The sequence below is a fragment of the Pinus tabuliformis genome, chromosome X (assembly GCF_031772625.1).
Source record: "Pinus tabuliformis cultivar Carrire ecotype Pingquan chromosome X, CPIR1, whole genome shotgun sequence".
In the NCBI taxonomy this organism is placed as follows: domain Eukaryota; kingdom Viridiplantae; phylum Streptophyta; class Pinopsida; order Pinales; family Pinaceae; genus Pinus; species Pinus tabuliformis.
This window is the reverse complement of record NC_142308.1, coordinates 1,112,602,144-1,112,610,579: the sequence shown is the minus strand read 5'-3', so window position 1 is coordinate 1,112,610,579 and position 8,436 is coordinate 1,112,602,144. Positions and strand designations below refer to the sequence as shown.

The window sequence follows — 8,436 nt, the reverse complement described above, 5'->3', positions numbered from 1 at the left end:
CTAGGGTTCCTCCTCTCTTCGCTAGGGTTTCTCCTTCTTCTTCAAGCCTTTTCCACCTTCTCTTCTTGCCTTTGTACTCTCTTCTAATTGAATATCAAACTCTTGTTCATTGGATGCTCAAATAGGTCGAGTAACACTTTTATTTATAGTGGTTGTAGCTCCCTTAATGAGACCGACTTGATGTACTTGAGGCCGACTTGATGGAGAAGGGTTTACATGACTAATTACATAAAAATAATAATTATTTCTTGACATAAGAAGCCCATGAAGGGTCTATTACATGATGACATGGACAATGACACATGACACAAACCCTAGGAGCTTACAATGGTCGCTTTGACCTAGAAACAAAATAAACAAAGCATGAAACCCATGCTTATAAATAATTTTCTTTTACAATAAATTTTTCTTTTCTTTCTTTTGAAAAATACATTACATCATGACCCAAGTACAATTATGAAGACCGATGCTGGTTACATATCTCAACAGTTGGCAATTGGAGGAGTGGGCATGTGTTAGTTGGACGTTCTAAGGGTGGACCATGTTGGTTGCAACCATAGTCACTTGAAGTCGCCTACAAACTTGACGTTATATGTGCATGCAAGGGAACTTTGTCAAAAAGTTAAATAAACCATGTACTAGCAGGACATCCTGAAGGAGAGTGTAAATTAACGTATGATACTTGATCATCTGAAGCTTTTGATCATTATTGTTATTGTTCATTGTAATGTAGAGTTTGTCTCTACATGAATAGTTGTCTTCTAAGTTTTAGGATATTGTTAGATGTAATAGGATATTAGAGATTGCTTCCAACTAGTTAGCTCCTATTTTGGTATGTGGTTGAGATATTTTATCACATGTTGTTACTATTTTAAGATAGTATGTTTGTCTTAGGCCAGAGATTTCTATATTTATATATGTATTGTTGGACACATAATTCTTCAACATTTTTTGTCCTTGTGAATATTAGAGAAATATGAATAGATAGTAGAATATGAGAGGTTAGTAGATCTCCGATAGTAGAATATGAAAGGTTAGTAAATCTCTTTGGAAGATGAAACCAAGAGCCATCTCATTGTATTAAATATGATATAATGTTAATGGAATAGCATCCACGTTTGGAGTTACACCTCTATCAGACATGTACAGTTATTTGTTGAATAGAACATAATACAGTTTTCAATGTGTGGAAACAATGTCTACACTCCATTTTGTGTACAAGTCATAGGTCTAATGGAACCTATCAAAACAAGATTAACCACCATAACACTAACAATCGCATGAGTACTAAAATTTATAAAAATTATTTAGATTGAAACTAACCATGCTAAAACAAATAGAAGATACCAAGACATATATAGAAACCCTTGGGTAACTGAAAGGGTGGTTTTGACAAAATATACAGCATTTAAAACGAGTTGTAACGAAACGGGGATATTGGTAGAACCCCCTTCCCTTCCCTTTCAAAGCTAAAAGTAGAGAGAAATATATTTGCACAATCAATAAACGGGAATCACTTGTAATTGGACACCCATCAAGTTATCAGGGTGGCAGAGAAGCGAAACATTCAAGTGATTTCAACCCAAATAAATCTTAAATTCTACATATTGTACCTTTAATACCAAACAAAGGTTCCCCAAAACCATGGACCGAAATTTATAAGAACTTACTTCTACTTCTTTGATGTTAAAGTTTTGAACAAAGCTTGAAGCTCTTCCATGATTCTCTGACAAAGACTTGGGCCTTTGACATCTTCGGGTGGGGTGTTTTCATTGATACTATCATCTGCACCATGTGATTCGTGAGAGTGGATTTCTTTTGATCTTCCGCTAGCGTTCGATGGTTCACTGATTTCCTGCATTTCCAAACAAAGGGCACAGTCAAGAACCCTTAAATAGTTTTGGGGGCGCCCAAGTATTTGGATTTAAAGTTACAAACACAGGAGAAGGCACCATTTTCCAGTTTGGTCAGGAGGGCGCCTGCACAGAATGTTCGTAATTGCTTCTTCTGATGTGAGATGCTTCCCTGCGAGTTTGTGAATCGACTAGATTCTCAAATCTGTTGCGTAGGAGATTGGGATAAACGTGGACCTTTTGCGTAGTTTACCTCTTTTGGCTCCACGTTTGTGAATAGCCTAGATTCTCAATTCTGTTGCGTAGGAGATTGGGATAAACCTGGCACCGTTTCGTGTAGTTTACCTCTTTTGGCACCACGTTGTGGTTCCAATTGATTGGACTTCCATTTCTCGTCGCCAGTATGACCGTCGTGTCTTCTTGGGGGAAGTTGGATGACATGAAGACCACGGCCTGATGGAGTCGTTTTAATTGCACTAACCCTCTCCACCCTCCAAGTATGGAAGACATAGTTACAACTTGTAGAAGTATGGAAGACAGTTGCAATACTATGTAGATTTGTAATTAATTGTAAAGCTATATTAAAATTAAAATAATAATAGTTGTAAGAAGAGCTTTTGCGTAAATCACATATTGAAAGATCTTTGTCGACGCATTTTGAACCAGCAAGTGTGGCTCATCGTCATGACAAGTTGAAGAAAGATCCAGTTTTGCATGATAGGCCTCCAACAGCTATCTAGATCAACAGCTAGCTATGACTTAGGGACAGTTAAAAAGTCAAATTGAATATTTAAAGGGCATATAGTTAATGACCATACCTATATATAAATATATAATTATATAAATGAAATAATATTAGAAGGGGTTTACATTATTAATTAGTAAAAATGAATAATTTAATAATTAAAAATTTACTTAAATGGGAATTAGTTAAATTGGAGACCTCACTTTTATATAAATAAGGTAAACATAAGATGATAGTTAAATAAAATAAATAATAAAAATAAGCAAATAATTAAATAATAATAATATATATTAGTTAATAGATAAATAGATTAAAATATATATATAAATTAGTTACGAAAGAAATAATAAATATATAAAATAAATAATAAAAATAAGCAAATAATTAAATAATAATAATATATATTAGTTAATAGATAAATAGATTAAAATATATATATAAATTAGTTACGAAAGAAATAATAAATATTATGGATCACAGAATTCTCAATTCAACAAAATAATAATAATTAAAACATAATTGAAGTAAAATAGTATAATTTTTTTTTGAGTGAAAAGATATTTGATGTTTTTTAGTGCTTGGTAGATCTGAAGTTAAGATGGATCTGTCATAGAAAGGCTTTAGTGATAGCTCAGACAACCATGTAGTGCCTTATGGTCTTTAGGGTTTCAAGAGGTGGTGGGTTGAAGTTTATTTGGCATTTTCATGATTAATTTTCATTTCTATTATTATAGTCATGGAAAGGTTTTAGTGATAGCTCACACAACCATGTAATGTCTTATGGCCTTTAGGGTTTCAAGAGGTGGTGGGTTGAAGTTTATTTGGCATTTTCATTATTAATTTTCATTTCTATTGTTGTTGTCTTGGTACCGTGTGTATTACAATGGTGATGAAATCCAAGTTGGGTGAAATGTAAAAGTATAATGCTCCTCCTAGCGGTAATGTATAACTTGGACGAAATGTGAAAGTATAATGCACCCCCAAGTGGTAATGTATAGGTTAGAGGATAAAAATTAATAGTATGATGTGTATTATAATGGTGATGAAATCCAAGTTGGTGAAATGTAATAGTATAATGCTCCTCCTCGTGGTAATGTATAACTTGGATGAAATGTGAAAGTATAATGCTCCCCCAAGTGGTAATGTATAGGTTATAGGATAAAAATAAATAGTATGATGTGTATTATAATGGTGATGAAATCCAAGTTAGGTGAAATGTAATAGTATAATGCTCCCCCTCACAATAATGTATAACTTGGATGAAATGTGAAAGTATAATGCACCTCCAAGTGGTAATGTATAGGTTATAGGATAAAAATGATAATTAGTATGCAAGCAAGAAAAATTATCGTTCTATGTGTTTTAAGAATTTGTTCTTATTATTGGTGTTTTTTTATTTTGTAATTTCATTTGTATAATAATTATATTGAACTCTAATCAATAAAGATAATTAATTCAAGTTTAGAAATCTTATAAAGTAAAACTAAAATTGGTTTTTGATAAAGAGATATCATCATTTTCAATAATACTTTCTCATTTGGCGAACTAATCCATTTGACCTAAAACATGAAGATAATAATTTCAATACTATTGGTAAGAAGCCCCAAGTGTTAGCTCAATCGGTCGGGCGGTCGGGGTTTCATTGCTAAAGTACCTTACCATTGGGAGCTCATAGGTTTAGTTCTCCTCGATGCCTTTGGGGTTAGGCTCAGATTAGTTTAGCCAAGGGGTGTGGTCCTTTCGGGTGGACCTACCTTGATTTTCCACGAAAATAATAATAATAATAATAATAAAATTAAAAATTAAAAAAATAAAATAAAATAATAATAATAAATAAAATAAATAAATAAATAAATTTAAAATAATAATAATAAAATATTATTAGTAAGATGTTTGGTTGAAATATATAGCATATGAATGTAAAGATGCTAACACTATGATATGCAAGACTTATCAAGTGTTGAAATGGATCAAACAAGTTGCTCTCTCTCTCCCCCCGTGGTAACATGATCATCTCAATCTCTCATTGAGTGGCCTGCTAGTGCTTAATAGATGGAAGACATGTTAGGTGCAAACACCATGTCTACATTCTTCCATCTACACAAGAGAGATTATACACCAATACACTCATTGTGTAAACTATATTTTTATATAAAAAAAATAAAACTGCATGGTAATATTTATAAAAAATTTAGAATCGGTAACATTGATGTCATATGTTGACATTATTATTACATACATTACAACATTATGTTGAAGTTTTGTTATTAGTATACTTAAACAAACATTGCTAATGAAAAGACACAAGAGATAGAAATTGTAACATTGTTTAGCATAGAAAAATGCAAAAATCATTAGGAACCCTAATGGAGGATGATCATGTGTTATTACATATTCAATTGTTCTTGATATCATCGCTTGATCATGTGATTATTTTGGAAAGATAAAATGTATTGGGATTTCAACACCCCACTATATTAGATCATCTTAATTGTAAAATTTCCAGAAGACCCCTCCATGTTGTCTTTATGACACAACTATTGATACCAAAGTAAGAGTTTAAAATTGAGCTATTGGGCTTTTAGAATTGGTCACAAAAGACATTTTTTTATGTCTATCCAAATTGATCTTCATGATGTCTTTACTATAAAATTGTATATAAATATTGTAAGAATTCATTCATTCTCTTTCTCGATGAAATTAGGCCATTTCCACAACCTAAATTTGGAGAGTATGGATTTGATCCAAGATAATAATAAAAAAAGGCTTCTAGCATAAGTATTCTCAATTGGGATCAATTACATCATGATATTATTAACCTCGTGTTGGATTTGCAATTATGGATGAATAAGAGTGTAAGGGCAGCAATTTCTTTTTTATACAAGGTTGTGGGTAATCCTATTTTCAACTCAAAATATATATTTCGAGGAAATCCATTGAGAATTCACCTCACTCAAAGGATAGTACCCATGGTAAGTCATATTATGCATAAACTTAAGGCTTTGTTAACAATCTCATAATAAGAAGGAGGGACTGAGGATGGGGTTTCGGCTCTGCGACATGGGCTGACGGAACCAACATGGCAGGGGTTACATGCCGTCCTACGGCCCTATAGCCACCTCACCCCCGTACACCCACTACAATCCCCGCGCGGGTTTTTCATCCCTCTCGACTCGCGGTCCCTTACCTCTTTTTATCTCCACTCCCCCATTTTTTACCCTAGCTTTTTACCTGGTCGCTAACTCTCTTTCTCTCATCGAAACGAGACTCACACATCCGGATCCGGCAGTAGCTAACGGAGGAAGTCGCTATCCCTACAGCCTGTGTGATCGAACTGTGCACCTGCCGCTCCACTTGCATAACCCTAACGGTCCCCCCACTGTCAGTGTCGAACCAAGGCGGTTACCAGGTTTCAAGGAGGGTTCACGCAGCTGTCGACATGGACTCTGAAGAGGTGGATTACTCGGATTCCCCGCTGGCGGAAAGCTCCATCTGGCGCTCCACGTTCACATCTTCTGGGGGTCTGGACAGTGGAAATATGTCTGCCAGTCTTGAGAATCTCTCTCCATCTATCGACCCGTCTCTACCCTCTTCACTATTCCCTGGCGAGCCCTCCTCCTGGAACACATTTGTTGTCCCCTCCCCGGCTTCTCTCAGTTTCCTGGCGGAATGTTTTCAGTCCTCCCCGACCGGCGCCGCTCCCCATCCGCAGGTTATACCCTCGCAATCCCTTTTCCCTGCAAACCCTATGGAAAACCCTACTCACCCCATGGAAAACCCTCCCCTCGCTGACCCAAACCCTCCCTCTGCCCCCCCCCCCCCCCCCGTCCCCTCTGGCAGCTATCATGCCATCCCCCCTCTCCTGGAGGCCATCACCCCCCTGGGTCAATCCCCCACCCTTCCCCCCCTGTTCCCCCCCCGGCGGGCTCACAGGCACCTGACATCCCGGGCCGCATGTCCTCCCGCCCCTCAAAGAAACAGCGCTGCTTCAGATCCAGAGCCGAGGACGTCTTCCTGAGGCTTGAAGAAGATATTCAGTGGGGGGACGCTATGGATTTGGCGGATCGTGTCCTTGTTGGCCGGATTCGGGGAAGACATATCACAGCAGCAAAACTGAAGCAATGGGCCACGGAGATCTGGGGCCAATATCTCGCGGAAATCCCATCTGTTCAGACATTCGTGCGAGGATGGTTCGCACTGAGGTTCGCAAGGGCGGACCACACGAGCTGGGTACTTTCATCATTTTGGCATTTCGAAAAAGCTCCTGTCCTCCTCAAGCGCTGGACGCCCCTCTTCGACCCGGAGACGGAACTGTTGGGAATCGGGCCAGTCTGGGTCAGACTTTCGAGCTTGCCTCTTCAGTATTGCTCCGAAGACATCTTCAGGAGAATTGGGAATTCTCTCGACACTTTCATGGAATCCGATAAATCCTACATCTCGACGGGCTCGATGGCATATGCAAGGATACTTGTGCACATGGACACCAGGGGGGGTGTGCCGGAAAATATCACTATTCAATGGAAATCCACCTCAAGGAAGCAGAAGCTCGATTATGAGGGTATCCCTTATCGCTGCAGAAGATGCCATCAGGTGGGTCATCTTTACAAGGACTGCCCCCTCCTCCAGAAGACCCAGCAGGCTGCCATAGGTCAGGACCTGCCCACCACAGAAGGTCTACCTGACCCACCTGTAGCGTCGGCACCAAGGACGGAGCACAACATTACCTCTGATACGGTGGAAGCGCCTCCAGCACCACGCCGCAAGAAGCAACCATCGAACTCATCCTGGCCTCCATCTCCTCCACTAACGCGTTCAAAGGCTGCAAAAGGAGCATTTTTCTCATCGGGTACGTCTTCTTCTTTGAATGTCTCTGCTTCTCTTCTTGCATCATTGAGTTTATCTTCCCCCGGCATGCCCCCCCCATCCGTATTCCCCCTCCCTCTTCTTCGTCCGCACTTGACCTGGTAAAGGTTGCCTGTCCGCCCCGTCCCCCCCCCCCCCCAGCTCGATGTATTTGTCTTGTCCCATACCGAAGCCATCAGGCTTACCCGCCTCCTCTTCTCTTCCCTCTTTCCCCCTCCCCTCTTTTCCCTCGCCCTCCCCCTCGGTTAACTCCTCGCCGAGGTACTCCACCCGCTCGACCTCCAAGCTAAAAGTGTCGGACTCCATTGGGCTGTCGGTGGAGTCCCTTATCCTCTCGCCCAAGCAAGGGCGTGGTCGACCCTCTTCGTTCTCTAAGGCACAGAAACAAGCGGGGGACGATGTCCTCCAAGGCAGACAGCATACTCTTGATAGGGTTCTTAGAGCGCAGGAAACCCTCCCCCACCCCCTTCCATGAAAATACTATCCTTCAATTGCAGAGGGTTGGCCAGCCCGGATAAAAAATTGGCCCTGAAACGTCTCCTACTCTCGGATTCGGTGGACATCATCTTTTTACAAGAAACCCTTTGCAAAGCAGACTCTGTCACCTCCATCCTTGAAACATGGTTGCCAGGATGGACCTTTTCTGCCATTGATGTATCCGGCCGTTCAGGAGGCATTGCTATTGGGTTTAAGAACTGCTCCATAAACCTAAAGAATATCTGGGGTGGAGGGGGTTATTTGGGTGCGGACATATACTCAAAAGATCTGGAGGAAAATCTTAGAATCATCAATGTCTATGGACCCTGTCTTAACAGGGAGCACTTTTGGCAAAAGCTCTTCAGCTCCCCTCTCCTCCAAGCTGGGAACACTATATTGGGAGGAGACTTAAATTTCTCTATGGGTTTCTCTGAATCATGGGGATATATGGCACAAATCGATCCCCTCTCTGATTTCTTTGGGCAGATGTTCGAGGAT

General features: G+C 39.7%; 1 long non-coding RNA gene across 1 annotated transcript; it reads right to left on the bottom strand.

Moving 5' to 3' along the window:
* Positions 1 to 1,786: 1,786 nt before the first annotated feature.
* LOC149143698 (uncharacterized) lies at positions 1,787 to 2,358 on the bottom strand. Its single transcript, XR_016264240.1, has 2 exons — positions 1,939 to 2,358; positions 1,787 to 1,855 (listed from the first exon to the last, which is right to left on the bottom strand). It is a non-coding gene; the product is annotated as an uncharacterized LOC149143698 (long non-coding RNA).
* Between the last annotated feature and the right edge of the window lie 6,078 nt (positions 2,359 to 8,436).